The sequence below is a fragment of the Lissotriton helveticus genome, chromosome 8 (assembly GCF_964261635.1).
Source record: "Lissotriton helveticus chromosome 8, aLisHel1.1, whole genome shotgun sequence".
In the NCBI taxonomy this organism is placed as follows: domain Eukaryota; kingdom Metazoa; phylum Chordata; class Amphibia; order Caudata; family Salamandridae; genus Lissotriton; species Lissotriton helveticus.
In genome coordinates, this window is record NC_136069.1 from 926,286,815 (window position 1) to 926,306,714 (window position 19,900).

Sequence of the window (19,900 nt, forward strand, 5' to 3'; positions counted from 1 at the left end):
TTCCTACCCTAATTGCACCCGAGACCTCCCCACCCATGCCAATCCTGACTTGTGCCTTAAGATCCGTATGTAAAAATGCCAAATAATGTACCAAAGATTCATCCAGTCCATAGTCCAACAGAATAGACCAGAGTTTAGACCTGTTAACTAAATCAAAGGCGGATGATGGGTCCATAAAGGCCAGATAAACGGGGGAAGATCGGGCAATATTATATTTACTAACAACCAAATTTAGGTTTAAGCACTGTTCGGTTGTTCCGACCTTACTTCGAAAGCCCAGTTGGCATGGATCTAATATACCGCTTTCTTCTGTCCACTCAAAGACCCTATTGTATATAACTCAACCCAAAATCTTTAGTGTGTTGTCGAGCAAAGAAATTGGTCTGTAGTTAATTGGTTCAGATCTATCCCCCTTTTTGTAAATTGGAACAATGATACTCGTAGTCCAGGTACTAGGCATAGGGGCTTGGGGTAGACTATTAAAAACATTCAAGAGAAGTGGGGCCCAAAACTCTGGTTTCCATTTTATTATATCTATAGGGAGCCCGTCAGGGCCAGGGGCCTTATTGCCAAGGCTCTGTGTAATCGCCTCTTCTACCTCCGACAGTGTAATCTGTAAGCAACATAAGTGACCCTGTACATAGTGATCTGACCCATGAAGAGGTGTGGCATAGATTTTTGAGAAGTGGTTCTCCCATGAGTTACTGGAAATAGTACATCTGCCTGGTGTTAATTGTTGGCCCATATTACGCAAGTCCCTGACTACGGACCAAAATATACTACCCTTGTTTCCGCCAGCTGACTCTGATAATGCTTCCCAACGTTCACCAAGGAGGAAACCCTTTCGTTTACTTATTGCAGTTTTATACCTTTTCCTGGCTATACTAACATCTGCACGGCACCTAGGTTTGGAGGTTAGAGCCTTGCGTAAATTCCTATTGGCCTCCGAACAATTGTGATCAAACCACCTCGGTTCTTTTTCATCACGAGAAAGTGGTACTGACAAGAGGGATCTGATCACAGAACAGAGTTTTATAAAATCTTCAATTACCCGTAAGTGGGAACTTTTAGCTGATAAGCATGAGGTAATTAAGGGCATATGCCCTTCTAACACACTCTGAAGTATCTTACCGCTACCAACCCCCTCCATTTCAATCTTAATTTGTCTGTTGAGGGGGTAACGTCCCTAGCCCCATGAAAGATAGTATACACGGGGCGGGGTGCTAATCTTAGTACCACTATAAGGGGATTATGGTCCCCAAAATCTGTCGCATAAACCTCGGCAGCCAGTAGACAGTCTGCAAGGCAGGGAGAAACAAAGATAAAGTCAATAGTTCAGGAGCAATCCCTTCCTCCAAATGTCGGAGCCTGCTTATTCGCAGGAGATTGAACTAAATCCATTACATTAGTAAGAATATGCTCACTCAATAAAACATCTAATTCCATGCCCCTTCGTGCAGCTGCATCTATATGTGGTGTGTCCATTACCCGAGGTTCAGTAGTAACTTTAGCATTAAAGTCTCCCCCCCCCCCCCAAAAAAAAAAGATTTCAGTGCACTCATCTGAACCTTGCTGTCTGTCTAAATTAGAAATAATTTTAAAGAGCTCAATAAAGTTTCTATTTGGGACAGAATGGAAATCATTATTGTGAAAATTAATTAAATAAAAAGGCACCCGTCTTTTATATTCCAATATTTGTATATTGGGTCTGTTAGTAGGTACAACCTTGATACTCCCTCCAGATGCTATTCTAATCCCAATAAATAAACCCCCGGATGCATGGCCAAAACAGGCTTAAGTGCTGTTAAACTAAAACAATGAAACCCTTCAATATGCAGGTCGTATGTAGCCATGTTTCTTGAAACATTATGACATCTTTGTGAGATATTATGCGCAACCAATCTGTTTCGGCTAACCTTGGTTCAAGGCCTGCAACGTTCCAACTCAGAATGTTAAGGTCGGAATCATTTTTACCTCTTATAGAATTATAAAAAATCTTAGACCTATCAGCGCTGACAGTTAGTGCGGATCCTGTCACCTTCTACCTGTAACTGATGGTCAGCTAATACTGCTGACTGGATATTTCCTAATTCCTGGGCATCTGGACTCTCTGTCCTAGTAGATAATCGAGAGACTAGGGTATTCTCTAATACGTTTCCCTCAAATTCACTAACATTGACCTTCCTATGTGATTATCAGTCCTGTGTGTCCAGGTCTGAGAAGGCCTGATCAAATCGATTATAGGTCGGCACATTGTATTCATACATCCCCTGTGTATGAACGGTGGCCAGATAGTCACGTCTATGTGCAGATAAAGTGGGGGGGTTGCGATAGAAAAAACCCAGAGGTAAAATTATGAATCCCTTCCCTGCTCAGATGCCTTGTGCCTGCCCTTTCTAAAATTATTTTTGCTAAGTCATGGGACCCGAAGTTCAAGACTATGCAGTCACCTCTGCTGGTTTTATTTGATTTTCCTATCCAGGGGACCCTACAAATCTATTTGAAGTCCTGGAACAGGTGACTGCCCAACCCTGTTTTAGTATCCAACAAATGAAGTGCCCTATTTCTTAGTTTAGTCCAGTGTTCCATAAAATTAGATGCTATGGGTGGAACATTAGAGAGCACAACAGTATAGGGCGTGGGCTCAGGGGGTAAGTTAAGGTATCCCTTCCCATAGACACTCGCTGGGCCACCCTTATTCAAACTCTTGTGAATTCCCCCAGAAATTACCATTCCAGGTGCGGGATTAGTTTGTACTGAGTAGATATTAGAAGTGTTTGGCACGGGGGCCTGTATGCCTGAATTAGTAATTACGTCATCAATTATTAAGGGCATATTTAAATCAGGAGCCAAACATGTACCCTGTCCCCTCTGGACTATTAGACCTCCATTTGATAATGGGGTGGTTGAGGAAAGGATTTTTTGCTCAATATTACTCAGTCTAGTGGCGATATCTGAGAGTTTATTTAGCAATGGTTTTAACAATGCCATTAGCTTTTCCTCTAATTTGACCAATATACCTTCTTCCAGATCAATTAGAGGCTGCTTACTGGACAATGGGGTCTAGGGACACTTCGGTCGTTTGAATTAATAACTACTGCCTCTTCTAATGAGCCTTTCCTGCCGCGATCAGAACCTTTTGTTTTGGCCTCTTTACTAGTTTGTTGTGTGGTAAGCGGTAAACCTCCCGCCTTTCTTTTCCGTGCAGTTGATGGGGCCGGGCCCCCCCTGTTCATCACCTGCGATTGTCGTGTCAATCGAGCCGCAATTGGTGGCGAGGGTGGGGATATAACATTTGATTCCATATCTGTAATGTGTGGGTCTTCTAAAATTGCTATCAGAGGTTCAGGGTCCGATTGGGATGTACAGTCCACATTACATCCAACTGGACTGACTGAACTGAAAAGGGACCCGCCTATGGGGACTTCTGTTGAGGCTCGACGTGTGTCCAAAGGGAGTCTCCTTAGAGTCAGTTCTATTTCATGGATTAAAACCGACTCTGCCCTGATAAGGAAGGTATCGAGAGTACCCACAACCCCTTGGCCGCCTGCCCCTTTGCGAATACCCTTACTCACACTCATACTTAAGGCAACCAATGCAGTCTAAAACTAGAGAGGGGTATAATACAGCCAACAGTTATAAGAAGCTTAAAGTCACTGATCAAGTTCGTAAGAAGGGTGAATATTCCGATGAAATGGAGGTGGCCCTTCCCTGCCTCCTCCTGGCTTCGATGGGCGGGACGGGCCCGCCCTTGGCCCGGGCGGCTCCCGGGCACGCCTGCGCGCGTCCCGTGCCGCGGGAGCCCAAGCGTCCTTTTGAGCGCCTCCTGGCGCTCTCCGAGTGCGTAGGCAGCGCGCCGCAAGGGACTCTGGGAGGCATAGTTCTTCTTGCCTCTGGCGTCCCCTTTCAGCAACAATGGCCCCCAGTGACTCTAGGCGGTGGCGGCGGTAGCTGCTCCCCGGGACAAGTGCGCAGGTAAGTTTTGCCTGAAGGGACGAGGTTCCAACGAGCTTGAAACATTTATATCTGTTAAAAATAACATGGTTATTATTAAAGTTCTAGCTAGAAGATGTTTGCTTTTAGTTGTCTGCCTTCGCATTATTATGCAATTCCTTTATATGGGTCACATGTTATGTGTTCCACAGATGTTATCCTCCCCTTGTTTTGTCCTTCTATATTTATTCAAAATGTGATACTTACCTCACTTATGTGATCAAAATGATGCTGACTTGATAATATGTGTATTGTCTACTTGAAAACCTAAACATTTTAATAAAAAGATCTAAACAAAAAAATGGGAGTAGTAGAAGATCAAGGAGTATCGATTGTGAATACATATGCCCTTAACATAGATGGGCCATAATTGTTCCCTGACATACCAGTGATCTTTAGTCACTCCCATTATGACTTAGAAAGGCACTGATGCCTTTATTATTAAATTACGGGAAGGATTCCTAGCTCAGCGCATTCCTATAGACCACTGTGGGTCCTGAATTTAGATAATAAAATCCTGATTAAATCATAGCAAGTAGACTATATGTACTGGTTGAATATTTAATCTCTTTTGTCCAATCGGGCTTCTTACCTCACAGATCGACTGCAATCCATCTTTGTACAATTTATTCCCATGCTACATCAGGTGTCGCCCGATCTGAAGGAAGCAGTCCTTCTACTGGATGCTGAGAAGGCATTTGACTCCCCGAAATAGCCTTTCCTGGTTGAGATATTGAACCAAGTATGCATGTCAAAAAACTTTAGAAAACTGATAAGGCTCATACTCTCATCTAGTTGCCCGAATCCGTGTCAACAGCTGGATATCAGACCCATTCGCTGTTACTAGAAGTACCATTCAAGGTTGCTCCTTAACACTGCTCTTGTTTATATTAGCCATGGACGTCCTAGCTAGGCAATTTTAGGAAAAACCTATATATAGTGCACTACCCTTCCACATTAAACAACTGCTGCTCTCTAAGTATGCAGAAGACATACTGTTGTTTGTCAGATCACCATCCCAGAAACTTTTACCCAAAATATGAGAAGTTATCAAATTTCAACAGTACTCTGGGCTCACTATTAATTGGGCAAAGTCTGAATTATTCCTCCTTACAAAATCCACCAATAAGGTGGAGCTGGACTACCCGATGGGTGACAAATGAAGTCTAATATCTAGGTATCGCACTGCACAGAGCTTGAGACACCATACTCCGGCTGAACTATAGTATGATGGTGGCTAGACTATCCATGCAGGTTTAATGCTGGATAAAATTATCGTTGTCTCTATATGGTAGCGTGGCAATCATTAAAATGGTGGTGCTTCCCAGGCTGCTGGATCTTTTTATTAATATACCCATTCCACTTTCAAAGAGCTTTTTCTCTGCACTGAGAGTCAGGTTCAGTTTATTAGGAGTTTGATGTCGTGCCTAAAAAGGCCATACACACAGTGTATATACACACAACTCAAATCATATTTGAAAACATACTTTTGCAACTAAGAAAATGTCTTTGTACTAATATACAAATATAATAAACCCATCCACCTACAAGCATTTCAAATCAACAAGTACTCAGTATATTGATTTGTGAACAGCATTTGACATGATTAATAGACACACACTTTAGGAGAAGAGGGGGAAGTGGGAGTTCCCATCAGGTCTGCTAAAACTGATTATCCTAATACATGAAGGCTCATGGACCAGAGTGGAATTGGGGGGAAATGGTCCATTATCAAGAAAAATAGACACCCTAATGGATTAAGGCAGGGGTGTATGTTGGTCCCACTTCTGTTTTCTATATGTACAGTGGACGCTATGGCAGGATTAAGTGCGGTCCAAGCAATTCTGCCAAAACTTGGAAATTATGTCATCCCAGTAATGTTTTATGCCAATTATACAGTTTTATTGGATCTAACGCCTGTTGGCCTGCCACGACAACTTGATGCATTTGCTGAGCATAGCAGGTACAACTTTTTAAAATTAAATACGGCTAAGACTAAGGCAATGGTTTTTATGAAAGGAATGGGACAGAAGAGAAGGCCTAAGGGATGGCTAAATGGGGTTCTAGTAGAGGAGGTAAATTATTATTGCTATCTTGGCCTTCTTTTTTGGTATGATCTTAATTTTACGCTGCATATAGATATACAGGAAGGTAGGGTATGGCCATTGCAGAAGATTATTTAGGATGGATGTTGCACTAGGTCATAAATCCAACAAAATGCTCAAAGAGACATGCAATGCAAAAAAAGTGAGTTTGTTGCTGTATGGGTGTGAGGTTTTCCCCATAAGATTCGCAAGAAGAATGCAAGTCATCGAAATGAATGTCCGGAAGAAATGGTTGGGCCCACCCAGAGAAACTGTGAACAGTGCACTGGGACTTGAAATGGGTGTCATAAATGCCCTATTTAAGTATAAACAATGGCTCTTTAGTTATTGGCTTGGTCTTCTTAGAGTGGAAAAGGGTACCTTAATGCAAATTATAAAATCCAGCCTGCAGGAAAAGTATGCCGACAGGTAGGTGGCTAACCTATTGGATATTAAGGCTTCATTAGATGTTACAGTAGAAACTTCAAGGGCTGTCTGATACGCAGGAGAAGCATATAGTAAAGCATTTAGTTAGGGAGGACTCCAGGAGGAGTGATTTAGAAAATGTAAGAAAGATAACATGCGCCATCTGAAGGATGTAAGATAAGGAGGGCATATCCAATCTTACTTGAATGCTGTAAAGATTACACACATAAAGAGGTGGCCAATCAAGGTTAGATTGGGACAAGTTCCAGCTTTTATGCAGTGGAAACTGGTCCAGCAACCTAGGATGGAGAAAGCCATCTGTCCCTTCTGTTTAAGGGGACCATTAGCCTTTTTGCATTTACTTATAATCTGCTCCAGTTTTGCAGCGAGTAGAAGAACGTTGTTGCTACGGCATTTAGATGGACTCAGATTCTACACACAAAGGATCTCCTTCAATTATGTTTAGGATGCATTAATATACATGTGTGTTAAGCAGCAGGGACATTCTTTTTTTTTTTTTTGTATTTCTTTTTATTAAAACTTTTAACAACAGAAACAAGAATAAAAATCAAGGCAGTACAATCAATCGAATGGCGAAGCGTCCTGCGGGGAGGAAAGCATAAGAGCATAATACAATCATTGACATTACAGGATGGGAGGATTGAGGGATGCAGCAAGTCCGGAGACAGTTCGAGCAACATAATAGCAGGAATGTTGGGTCAAGGGGAGGGAGGATCCGCCACCAAGTGTGTGAAGGGAGGTGCACATATTTCTCCCCGGAATGAGTTCCATTGACCCCAAATCTTACACCACTTGCGAGGCCTGCCACGTGCCACATACACCGTCTTCTCTCTGAACATGCACCAGTCCATATTCTCCTTCCATGCCAGAACTGTGGGCGGCCTCTGAGAACCCCATAACTGGGCGATATCCCTCTTAGCGATCATGTTACCAAGGGTCACCCACTGAGTCTGTGCCAAATCATAATCATTGGGTTCCCAAACATTCAACAAGCATTGTCTAGCTTCAGGCAGCAACGGAACACCCGTGACCTCTTCCATAACCGCATGTACTCGATTCCAGAAACGAACCACCACCGGGCACTCACAGAGTATGTGAAGAAAGGTGCCCGGGAGGCCACAACCAAGCCTGCATAGCCCATCCGAAGCATAGCCCATACTGACCAAGCGTGGACCGGTAACATAGATCCTGTGGAGAATCTTAAGCTGTACAAACCGGTGGCGGGCCGGAATGGCAACCTCTTTCGGTGAAGATATGGCCGACTGCCAGTCTTCGTCATCTAACTCCAGGCCATCGCATGTCCAAGCTTCCCTAAGTCGCCGTAGGAGGTCGGTCCTATCGTTTATCAACTTTTTATAAATGAGCGAAATCGTACTGTCGGGAACATGGCCATCCAGCACCTGATCTTCAAGCGGCGACGCCTCCGGAACAGTAGAACCCGGAGGGAGAGCCGCCATCAACGCGTGTCGGACCTGAGCGTATCTAAAAAACTCCTTGTCACTTCGGTCATATTCCAATCTCAACAGCAGGGACATTCTTGGCTGTTGTTCAGGATCAATTAATTAAGAAAAAAGGCTTGCCGCAATAGGGAGATGGAATGGGTTAATTGAGATTGTGATGTTTTAATTATACCTCCAAGTATAAGAAGGGGTATCACAGGGGAAGGTCATTTTTCCTAATAGAAATAGAACGTGCACTTTGCAGTTTGTTATCTAACCTTGCAGAAAGGCAAAATTACCCACTGTACATTCCTAAGTGATTATTTTTAGTATAGAACATTCTAATGTCCATTTTATTTAAGGGAATATGGTTTAGAGAAGATTGTTGGATAACAATTTCTCTCCTATTACCATGGAATTTCTTTTTAATATAAGAAACTGTTCTTTGTATTTGGTGATTCTTTTATGTAATGTTTTGATTACACGCCTAAGAGACAAAAATATTCTCATCCATTAAATTATTGCATTAGTTTGCACCAAACTAGATTGTATTTTGTACAGAGATAATGTTAATACTGTTTGGAAATAATATGGAAGAAATGTTCATGTGGTAGGGGGTTAAGGTCTGTCATTTTATTATGAAAAAGAAGAGATTTTAATGTTTTTAGACATGGAAGGCGTTTGAGGACGACTGAGAGAGCGTGCCCTGAGAACCCAGTGGCGCAGGGAGAGGTTTTAGACGCGAAAGAAGCAGTGGCGGCGCAGCTAGAGAGACTACGGTGTTTAGACTACAAGAACTATTTGCCACGTGCTCATGCGGAGCGAGATACGGCTGGCACGTTGCTTGCCTGGCTGGCTAATCCGGCCTCCGGGGTACTCCAGTTCTCACCCTGACCTCTCAAATGGGGACTCCGGTTTACACCCAACAGGGGATTAACGGGCTGTTCTTGGATTACTATAGCAAGTTATATAGGAGCAAATTAAGGGTTACCGAGGATGCCATAGGGAGTTTCTGAGTGATTTGCATATGGCCATGTTTGAACTGGGGTGGTGCAGTTAGCTAAAGAATGATGATGGATTAAACCCAAATCAGTTGACTGGGGGTGAGTGTTTGATTTGCTCAAACACTCCGTCCATCATCTCCTTTGGTATCGCTTTATAGGGAGTTTCCTGGTGGACGTCACACTGCCACAACTAGACAAGGCGCAGGCAGACCTGCTTGGACAGGAGATCACGCTGGGGGAAATCAGGAGTGCCACCTATATTGATGTATTGGCCCCTAAACTGTTGTCGGTTTTCAAGGAGGCTAGGGATACTGGAATGTTACCTGCCTCCACGGGAGAGGCGATTATTGTTCCATTGTTGAAACCGGGCAAGGACGCTTCAGATACGACTGCTTACCGTCCTTTATCCATTCTCACATCAGAGTATAAAATCTTGAGTTCGGATTCTTGCGACCCGGCTCCTTCCGTATATGTTGCAGCTGGTTCACCGAGATCAGGTGGGTTTTATACCAAATCAGAACACGGCCACCAATGTGTGACGCTTACTTAGAATAATGGGAGAGGAATACTGTACTGCCACAACAGCAGCCGTCTTGTTGGTGGATATTGAAAAGGTGTTCCACGTTATGCAGACGTTCGGCCTCGGGGATACATTTGTGGGGTGGACCAGATTTCTTTACAGCTAAGCGCGGCCCGGGTTCGGAAGGGGAGTGTTTCTTCCTCTGGCCTGGTAGGACGCGGGACACGGCAGGGGTGCTCACTTTCTCCTCTGTTATTTGCGTTGGCAATTGAGCTGGTAGCAGCATATACCAGATCTGGTTAGAGTTATCCTGGGCTAGACCTTCGCGGGGTTGAGCAGCATATTTCACTCTATGCTGATGACCTACTTATGTTTTTGGCTAATAAAGGGAAAGCTTTGGAGGGGAGTGACAACATTGCTCCGCGAATTTGCCAGGGTTTCCAGACTGAGAATGAATTGGGCAAAGACTTGCTTGTTCCTGGTGACTCCAGTGGATGTTGGTTCATCCCATGTCGGAGGTAGTCGATGGGAGCCCCGCTGCCTACCTTATCTTGGAACTAACATATATCACTCGTCAGACGATCTGTTGGAACGGAACATAGGCAGGGCTGTGCGAGGGAATTTACAATAGACCTGTGCACACATATAATCAAGATTACACAGTATGTGATTTGTATTTAAGACAATGAAAACAAAACTGGTTGTGAATTCTTCTGTTCTTTTGATGTTTGTTGGCACAGAAAATAGCAGGCCGACACGTGTTTCGTCTGGGACCGATAATCTCAGACTCTTCAGGGCTCGAGTCTCAATGGACTGTAAATATAATCCCTGAACCGGTGATAATTCCAACCCGGTTGGGTTCCAAAATCCAAATTCCAAGGCCAGTAATGCCAAAATCAAACAGGCAAAGAATAGCAAAATATAATTCTGAAAATTCAAAGATGGCAAATAGGGTGTCATACGAGTGTGTTAGACAGGATGAAACGTTAAAAGACCAAAAGTACGACTATCCGTAGTTAGGAGACACGTGTGTGTGTGCCAATTATCCCGGTGCTATCATGTACCCCCACATCTCGGCCAAAATCTGCTCATCAGGATGTGTAAGTCACCCCTTTCCTGTTAGCACCATTAGAATTTTGAACTGTGTCGGACTGACTACCGGAATTCTTGCTGAGCGCCACTAACTCCTCTATACTAAAACCCTTAATTTCTGGATACCAGGGCTGTGCGAGGGCTTAAAGGTAGTTTTGCTTTCTGGAGCACATTGCCACTCTCGGTGACAGGCCGGGTAGCCTTACTGAAGATGGTGGCCCTCCCCCGGTTGCTATAATATTTTAGGACACTGCCGATATTCAGGTACGTGCCCGCCTTTGGAGTGTGTTCCACAGAGGTGCACCGGGTGGGAATCCTGCGAAACGGGTGGAGGGAGGTTCTCAAATGCCACAGTAATCTCTTGTGCTGACACGGAATGCACTGGTGACGGTTGGTGCTTTATGACTCCCTCACTACCCTTCCCAAGATCAGTTGAGTTCAGACGGAGTATCGCCCTAACATTTTTTTATTTTGCTTTATTTACATGCGTTCCACGGATTGTGCGGAGCGGAAATCCAAGCCGGTGAATGTGACATCCCTACTATACTCAGTCACTAACGGACTTATTAATTAAAAGACTGTGCGAGGAAGAAAGGAACAGACTTTATCACTTGACTTTTACCCCCCCCCTGTGTATATAACTTTGAGTTGGCCTTCTTATCCAATAAATATGTTTATTTTTGAATTCCTCATGATATCCTTGCTTCTTGATTGCCCACACATGGTGGAGACTGCGGGCATCCTAAAGCAATAGAAAATATGGAAAACCTTTTACAACAATTAATTTCTGGACAGCAGAAACTTGAATGGGCCGTCGAGAAGCAAATGACGTCGGCCCAGGCAGACAGTGAAATGTTCAAAGAAACAATGGCTCGCCAGGTGGAGTGTTTACAGAAGGTTGCCGTTGACCAGCTACAACTCACGACTCAGACGCAGAGTCCCACTGGGGGGCAAACAAGTAATCCACATATCTCCTTACAAAAATATCAACCAGGAGAAGATCCTGATGTGTTCCTTACTAATTTTGAACAAGCCGCCCGCACCTGTGGTTGGCCCGTTTCCAAATGGCCCTTTTTCCTGGCCCCATTATTAAGTGGTGAAGCTCAAGCCGCTTACCAAGTGGCTAATCCCACAGGAAATACCCCATATGCAGAGGTGAAAGAAATAATTCTAGACCACCTTGGCATTGACCCTGAAGCGTATCGGGTACGCTTTCGCAAAGAGAAGGGCGCCCCGGGGGATAACCCCAAAACACTATATTTCAAACTGAAAACAGCGGCTTAAACCATTGGAACGATCGAAGGAGGAGATTATGGAATCAATGTATTTAGAACAATTCCTAGAGTCTCTACCATATCCCACACAACGCTGGTTAAAACAGCATTCTCACCTGACGGCCACCCAAGCAGTAGACATGGCTACCACTTTGTCCCGAGCTAAGCCTTGTCCTCTCCCCATGGACGTTGAAAAACATCGCACAACTACGACTTCCCAGGAAACCGAAAAAAAAAAACAGAGACCTATCCCTGAAGTACCTTGTCCTCGTTCCCGACTCAAGACACCAATGTCCAAAGGACCACAGTGCTATGACTGTGGGGAATGGGGCCATATTGCTCGCTTTTGCCCCCACAAAAAGACAACTGAGGAGCCAATGGATGTGAGCTGTATCCCGCGCACCGTCCTATATGCAGAAGAGGTGGGGCCCTGTTTTTACGTGAGTGTTCAGATACATGGAAAACCCATAAGAGCTCTACTTGATTCAGGGTGCTGACAATCTGTTATACGGGAATCTCTAGTACCCCCCTCTACTTCTCCTACGAAAGAACAAGTACCCATAAGGTGTGTTCATGGAGACATCCACACCTACCCAGTTATGTACCTCCCTGTCCTCTTACCAGATGGAAAAACCCTTCAAGCCAGGTTAGGGGTATTGCCAAAACACCCGGAAGAACTAATTTTAGGATTAGACAATCCCATATTCCTACAGTTATTAAGGAATTACCTACAAAACCCTCATTCACCTTTTCCTAGCCAGACCACTCTAATCACTCAAGCCCCTTGGCAAGCTGACCGTAGTTTCCGATACAGTCAAGAAAACGATCCGATTTTACAACACGCCTGGACACAGGCGAAACAAAATTCTACCCTACAAATACCTGTCTATCCGCTCTTTCACATTTCTAATGGGCTTCTATGTAGGTCCAATAGCGAGAAAGCCTCCCCTCAATTGTTGGTACCTCAGCCCTTTAGAGAACAGATCGGGGTACACAAAAGACAACACAGATGATTCTAAAAAACTTTTATTGGCCTGGGATATATTCTCAAGTCACTAAGTATTGTCAGGATTGTGAGGTGTGCCAGCGCAAGAATCCATACAAGCCACCGGCTGTTCCCTTACAACCTCTCCCGATTGTAGGAAACCCCTTTGAGCGTGTTGGGATGGACCTCGTAGGACCCGTACCAAAAAGTGCAATTTATATGCATTGGTCATTGTGGACTATGCGACCCGCTGTCCTGAAGCCTTTCCTCTGAGGGCACCCACAACTTCCAACATCGCTGATAAATTGGTAGAGTTATTCTCCCAAGTCGGCTGCCTTAAGGAGATACTTACCGACCAAGGGACCCCCTTCGTCTCAAGATTAATGTCCCAGGTTTGTACAACTCTGGATATCTCTCACATAAAGACTTCAGTATACCACCCGCAGACCGATGGTCTTTGTGAAAGGTACAATGCCACCCTAAAGCTCTCCTTAAAAAAAATGTTTGCTACTGAGGGTCGAGAATGGGATATGCTTCTCCCCCTAGCTCTCTTTGTGATCCGCAGCCAACCACAGAGTAGCTTAGGCTGTTCCCCATTTGAACTTCTTTTTGGGAGGCGTCCACGAGACCTACTTGAGGTCACCAAAGAGGCCTGGGAACAATAAAAACAAGAGGAGACCCCCTCCTTTCTTGAATATACAGCAGCCTTACGCACCTGGATCCATAAGCTAAGAGAGTATGCGGACGCCAACCTTGAAAAAGCTCAAGCAAAACAACAATTCTTCTATGATAAGGGAAAGAAGTGGAGGCAACTCGATGTTGGTGACTGGGTTTTAGTCTTACTCCCTTCCAACACAACAAAGGTTCGCTCAGAGTGGAAAGGACCCTTTCACATAACAAAGAAGATAGGACTCACCACTTACCTTGTACAGTTGTCAACTAAGAAGTCCCAAATTTATCATATAAATCTTCTAAAGTAGTGGCTCAGACCAATACCACAAAACGTACAGGTTACATATACCCCAAAAGAATATAACACCACATTGGAGCAAGTAGATATAAATGAAGCACTATCAGACCTTCAAAAGAAAGCTTTGCACAAGGCACTCCTACCATTTTCTCTCTTCTTCTCGGACTATCCAGGGAAAACTGATCGCATTGAACACTCCATTTCCACCCCACCTGGCAAAACCGTCAAACAAAGACCCTACCGCATACCAGCAGCCAGACGACAAGCTATTAACGCTGAGGTAGACAAAATGTTAGAAATGGGAGGGATTACAACCCTCCCAAAGTGAATGGTTATCCCCTATAGTGCTCGTACCAAAGCCTGATGGCTCTGTATGTTTTTGTATAGATTTTAGGGCTGTCAATGCTATATCAAAGTTTGACGCCTAACCTCTACCGAGGGTGGACAAACTTATTGATAGACTTGGGATGCAGAATATATTACCACCCTGGACTTCACAAAGGGGTACTGGCAGGCGCCCTTGAAGGAACAGGACCGGGAGAAGACTGCATTTTCCACTCCTACAGGTCACTACGAGTTTATAGTTCTCCCCTTCGGCCTTCATGGAGCACCTGCCACCTTTCAGAGGCTCATGAACAAGATCCTTTTTAAACATCAAGAATATTCGGCAGCCTACCGTGGCGATATAGTCATATATAGTTCTAGCTGGGAGAAACACCTACGAGACTGTCATGAGATATTTTTAGCCCTTAAGCAAGAAGGGCTCCATGTGAATATAAAAAATCCCGTGTTGGTTATCAACGAGTCAAATATCTGGGTTACCTCCTGGGAAATGGAGTTATCGAACCACAGCATGAAAAAAAGTTAAGGCAATAAACGATACCCCCTTCCCCTCCACAAAAAAGAGATCCGGGCTTTCTCGGCCTGTTAGGATATTACAGAAGGTTCATTCCCCGTTTCTCAGAAATCGCCAGTCCCCTAACCGATCTACTTAAACAACAGATCTCTCCCGTCCCTCCCCTATAGCCATAGCAGCTTCCGAGGTCCTGTGAACCTTTAAGGATCTAAAACTACAAGATCCTTACCCCGCCCACCTCCCCAAAACTCTGCGTCCTATTGGTTCTACACTACAAACCTCTGGTATGAGAGTGAGGCTGGAAGAGGAAGAAGTCGTTGGCCGCCAAGAAGTCTTCTCGCCCTACCTGCAACCGAACCAACTCACTCCAGAGGAGAAACGGATGACTTGACGACCAAAGCAGAAAGACTCCATTCCAAGAGGGCGCCGGACCCGATTCGGCACTGTGAAGAGACGAGCCACGCTCCCGGAGGAGCGTGGCTACAGCAGGTACGTGCCCGCCTTCGGAGTGTGTTCCACAGAGGTGCATGGTGGGAATCCTGCGAAACGAGCAGAGAGAAGTTCTCAAACGCCACAGTAATCTCTTGTGCTGACAAGGAATGCACGGGTGATGGTTGATGCTTTATTACTCTCTCACTACCCTTCCCAAGATCAGTTGAGTTCAGACGGAGTATCGCCCTAACATTGTTTTTTTTTTTTTGTGTGCTTTATTTACATGCGTTCCACGGATTGTGCGGAGCGGAAATCCAAGCCGGTGAACGTGACGTCCCTACTATACTTTGCTAACTGACTTATTAATTAAAAGACTGTGCGAGGAAGAAAGGAACAGACTTTATCACTTGACTTTTAACCCCCACCCCCGTGTATATAACTTTGAGTTGGCCTTCTTATCCAATAAATACGTTTATTTTGAATTCCTCATTATATCCTTGCTTCTTGATTGCCCACAGTAGGAATATAGAGAAACAGCCTGAAGAACTTGAGTGCTTAACATATTGTACTATGATATTAAAGGCCATGAGACTCCTGACTAAAGGAATAATGTTTGCAAGCAATACGATGATGTTTGATTGTAGATGTCTATGAAAAAGCAATAAAAAAATTAAATTAAAAAAAAATACATGTACAAAGGTTGCTTTTTCTTAAAGGCGTATTTCTCAGCTATGAGGTTTAATGTGAGACAACTGCCCATTGTTGAATAACCTTTTCGAAATCCAATTTGGCCTCTTAGGAGAATATTAGCTTTGCCCACCCAATCCTCTAACATCCCTAAGAGGTGTTTTGCATATATCGTACTGGGAATATCCAGTAGTGTGATCATTAGATAACTTGACGGTAGATCCTGTTTCCCTTTTTTAAAGAGCTGGACCCTTATACTACCTTTCCAGGTTGCTATAATACCCTGGCCATTTATCAGAGCTCCAAACACCAGTGCTAATACCTGAGCCCACAATTTTGAATCAAGTTTAATTGTACCAGAGGAGAGGACATCCAGACCCTGGGCCTTCCAACTTTTTAGCCCTTTTAAGATGGTTTCTATCTTCATAATTGAGGGAATCCAGTGGCAAACCACCCACCCAGTCCCTACCCCATCCTTCTGGGCCTCTCTAACTTTATACAACTCCGATAAGTTGTTTACCCAAGTTTCTTTAAATACGGGTTCTGCTACCCAAACCTCCCCCCTGACTCTATTTACTATTGTCCAAAAACCCTTTGTATTTCCCTGTCTCATCAAGGCTATTGCTTTAATCCATGTATTCTCCTTCTCTTCCCAAGCAGTTCTTCTAATCTTTTTCCTATAAGTTCTCTTGTAGCTTTTAATTAAGTACTCCCTATTTACCCCGCCTCCTTTATATGCTTACCGTATAATATTATTTAATTCTACCTGTGCGATCGGAGAGTATTGTACTTCCAAAACTTCCTTTATTCTATTTGTGTATAACCTTTCAACTTGCCTGTCCAAATAAGCCTGCATTAATTAGACCTATTTTTCCTATTTATTTACGGGTTTATATTGCGCTTGAATCAACTCCCAGAGGAGTATCTCTGCGCCCACAAACACCAGAAGCATGGTCAAAGCAGTCAGTAGAGAAGTGAGTTAGTTCTGAAACAAGAATGTTTTAAGCTTTTTCCCGAAACTGAAATGTTCCGGACATTGCCTAAGCGCCAGGGGGAGCTTGTTCCATAGAGTCGGACCGACTACGGACAGAGCCTTGCCACCCTGTCTGACCTTCCTTATAGCTGGCACTCCCAGGAGAAGCTGATTGCTGGACCTAAGAGACCGAACAGGATTGTACGGTATAAATGTATCTGTCCAGTGTGACGGCCCTAATCCATTTAGGCTCTTGTGAATTAGACAGATTTTGAACTTTACCCTATTGCGAACTGAGAGCCAATGTAATTTATCCAGAAGGGGTTTTGACGGCGTCGTGGGGGGGGGGGGGGGGGGGGAGTTTAACACCAGCCTGGCTGCCGTATTTTGGACCACCTGGAGTTTGGCCAATACTCCATCATTGGCCGACAACAGGAGCCTGTTACAATAGTCAAAACGACTAAGTATCAGAGCCTGCACCAAGGTTTTTCTGGTGAAATCTGGCAGCAAGGGAAAGACTTTCCGTAAAAGGCCAATGACATGAAAGCAGGAGCCAACAACGAAATTGCCATGCTGCTTAAGGGAGAGTTCTCGATCGAAGGCGCACCCCCAGGTCTTTTACGACCTGCTTAGGTTCTGGCACCGGGCCAAGATCCTGCGGCCACCAATCCGGGGTCCACAGGATCCTCGCCTCCCCAAAGAGCATGACCTCCGTCTTGCCTACGTTACATTGGAGGCAATTAGATGACATCCATTTGGCAACCGCCTTCATGCCATCGGAAAAGGAAGTCTTCACCTCGTTGGTGAGGGATTTAAATGTAAACAAGAGCTGAGTATCATCTGCGTAAGATACCGGGATGAAGCCAAACTCTCTCAAGATTCTGGCCAGGGGGGCCACATATATATTAAAAAGAGTTGGGCTCAAACAAGAGCCCTGTGGCACCCCCTTGGTGATCTCAGCCTCCAATGAACGAAATGTGCCCATGCTGACCGATTGGGTCCGATTGGATAGAAAACTTCTTAACCAGGCCAGTGCCATACTCTCAAGGCCGATCTTAGCAAGCCGTCCAAGCAAGATGTTGTGGGATACCGTATCAAACGCCGCCGATAAGTCTAGCAGTACCAGGACAACAGAATAACCCCTGCCCTGGTACATGTGTAGATCATCTGTTACTGACAGTAATGCTGACTCGGTACTGTGTTTAGACCTAAAGCCAAATTGAGAGTGATCTAGACTGCCGGTCTGTTCGATAAAGCTCGATAAGTGCCTATTCACATGCTTTTCTGTGAGTTTTCCCATAAATGAGAGCAAAGGATATCGGTCTGAGATTAGACAGATCCGTCCAAGGGATTGTGGAATTCTTCCTAATGGGTCTTATCAATGCCTTTTTCCTCGCCACGGGAACCCGGCCTTCGGTCAGTGATAGATTCACAAGGCACTGAATCCCTGGGCCCAGCGTATTTCCCACCACCGGCATCATTCTAGCTGAATAGTATCCGAAGGACTGCCACTCTTAATTTGACTCACAAAGCATTTTACCTCTTCCAGGGAGATAGGGGGGAATATGCTAAGGGTGGTCAAGCATGTTTCTTCTTCAACCAGGGGCAATGGTACACCTCCTATAGAAGACAGATTTACATTAGTAATGGTATCATAAATCTTATCTATCTTATTTGTGAAGAACTGCGATATTTCATCGCACAGTTGCTGTGAGGATAGTTCAGGACTCTCACATGCTACCGGTTTCACAAAAGACTGCAGGATTTGGTACAGGGCCCTGGAAGCATTGCCTGCTGCTGAAAGAAGGGACGCAATGTGGTTCTTGCATGCTACTCGAATGGCCTTATGGTAGATAGTGAGGGCCGACCAGTAGTGGTTCTTATCGTCCTCTCTGCGGGAAGTTCTCCAGACTTTTTCCAGCTTTCTGGCAGACTGTTTTAGGGACCGTAAATGTGCAGAAAACCACACTTCCTGCTTGTGTGCAGGACGTGGTTTGAACACTTTCATAGGAGCGATGATATCCACCGCTGCGTGGATAGATTGATCGTATTTGGCTAGGGCCTTTTCAACTCCCTCCGTAGGGCTAATGAGGGGCTCAACAAACCTCTCCTGAAAGGCTTCAGGGGTCACCTTATGCCATTGCCTCCGTCTACTGGGCAATGCTAGTGGTTGTGAGGGAGGTTTACCAAGATTAGGTGTGTGAAATTCCAGGATATGGTGGTCTGTCCAATTTACCTGTGTAGGGGGAAAACAATTGATATTGGGTGTATTTGAAAAGATTAGGTCCAGGGTATGCTCTGCCTTATGTGAGGGACCAATGTTCATCTGCGTTAGGCCGAGTAATGAAAGATCAGTCAGTAGAGACTGTGCCTCCCCACACTCCTTCAGCTCGCTATGAACATTAAAGTCTCCGAGGAGTATGAATTCGCTTTCCGGGTTAACATTTCCAGCCAGTGCCTCCAGCAGCGAGATGGAAAAATTAGCACACCGGCCGGGGGGGCGGTAAACTAGAGCCCCTTTTACGGCTGACCGTAGTCGAGATGCTAATCTTAAAAATCAGTAATTCCAACTCAGGGGTGCTACATTCCTCTAAGATAGAGATCGATAGGTCACTCCTATAAACAATGGCTATACCTCCCCCAGTTTTAACTGGGTGATCTAACCTGACTATTTTGTAGCCATTCGGAATCCCTAAGGTGATAGCTGGGACCGAATGGGGTTTTAGCCATGTTTCGGTTAGAAAACATAGGTCTGGTTGTAGCGATGAAATTAATTCCCAGACTTCAGGGTAATGTTTAGGTAATGATCTGATATTGCACAACAGATTCTTACAGCCTAGTCGCGTGTTTAGTCCTACCCCCCTTGTGGGTACATAATAATGGTCACACGGTTTTCTATCGTATAGAGCCTTGAAGTGACAGTTTCGGCATGAAAAAGGGTCCTCCGGGGGAGCTCCCACCTCCCCAGAACAGCCCAGCTGAGAGGGCGGCCAAAAGCCTAAAAGTTCTCGTGATGAATAGCTTACCCGAGTGATGGCATAGCAGCCCAGGTCAGCAGATGTAAAAGCCATGGCCCCTAGCCCCGTCCGGTCACGGACGGGTACAGATGGGCTTCTCTTTGGCTTGTCTTAGGCGCGTCCTTAG

The 19,900-nt window shown here is 44.8% G+C and overlaps 1 protein-coding gene across 2 annotated transcripts in view; it reads left to right on the forward strand.

Moving 5' to 3' along the window:
- Positions 1 to 19,900, forward strand: part of SENP7 (SUMO specific peptidase 7) — a 1,147,653-nt gene that overhangs the window by 375,588 nt on the left and 752,165 nt on the right. The gene's annotated exons all lie outside the window — the stretch shown is intronic.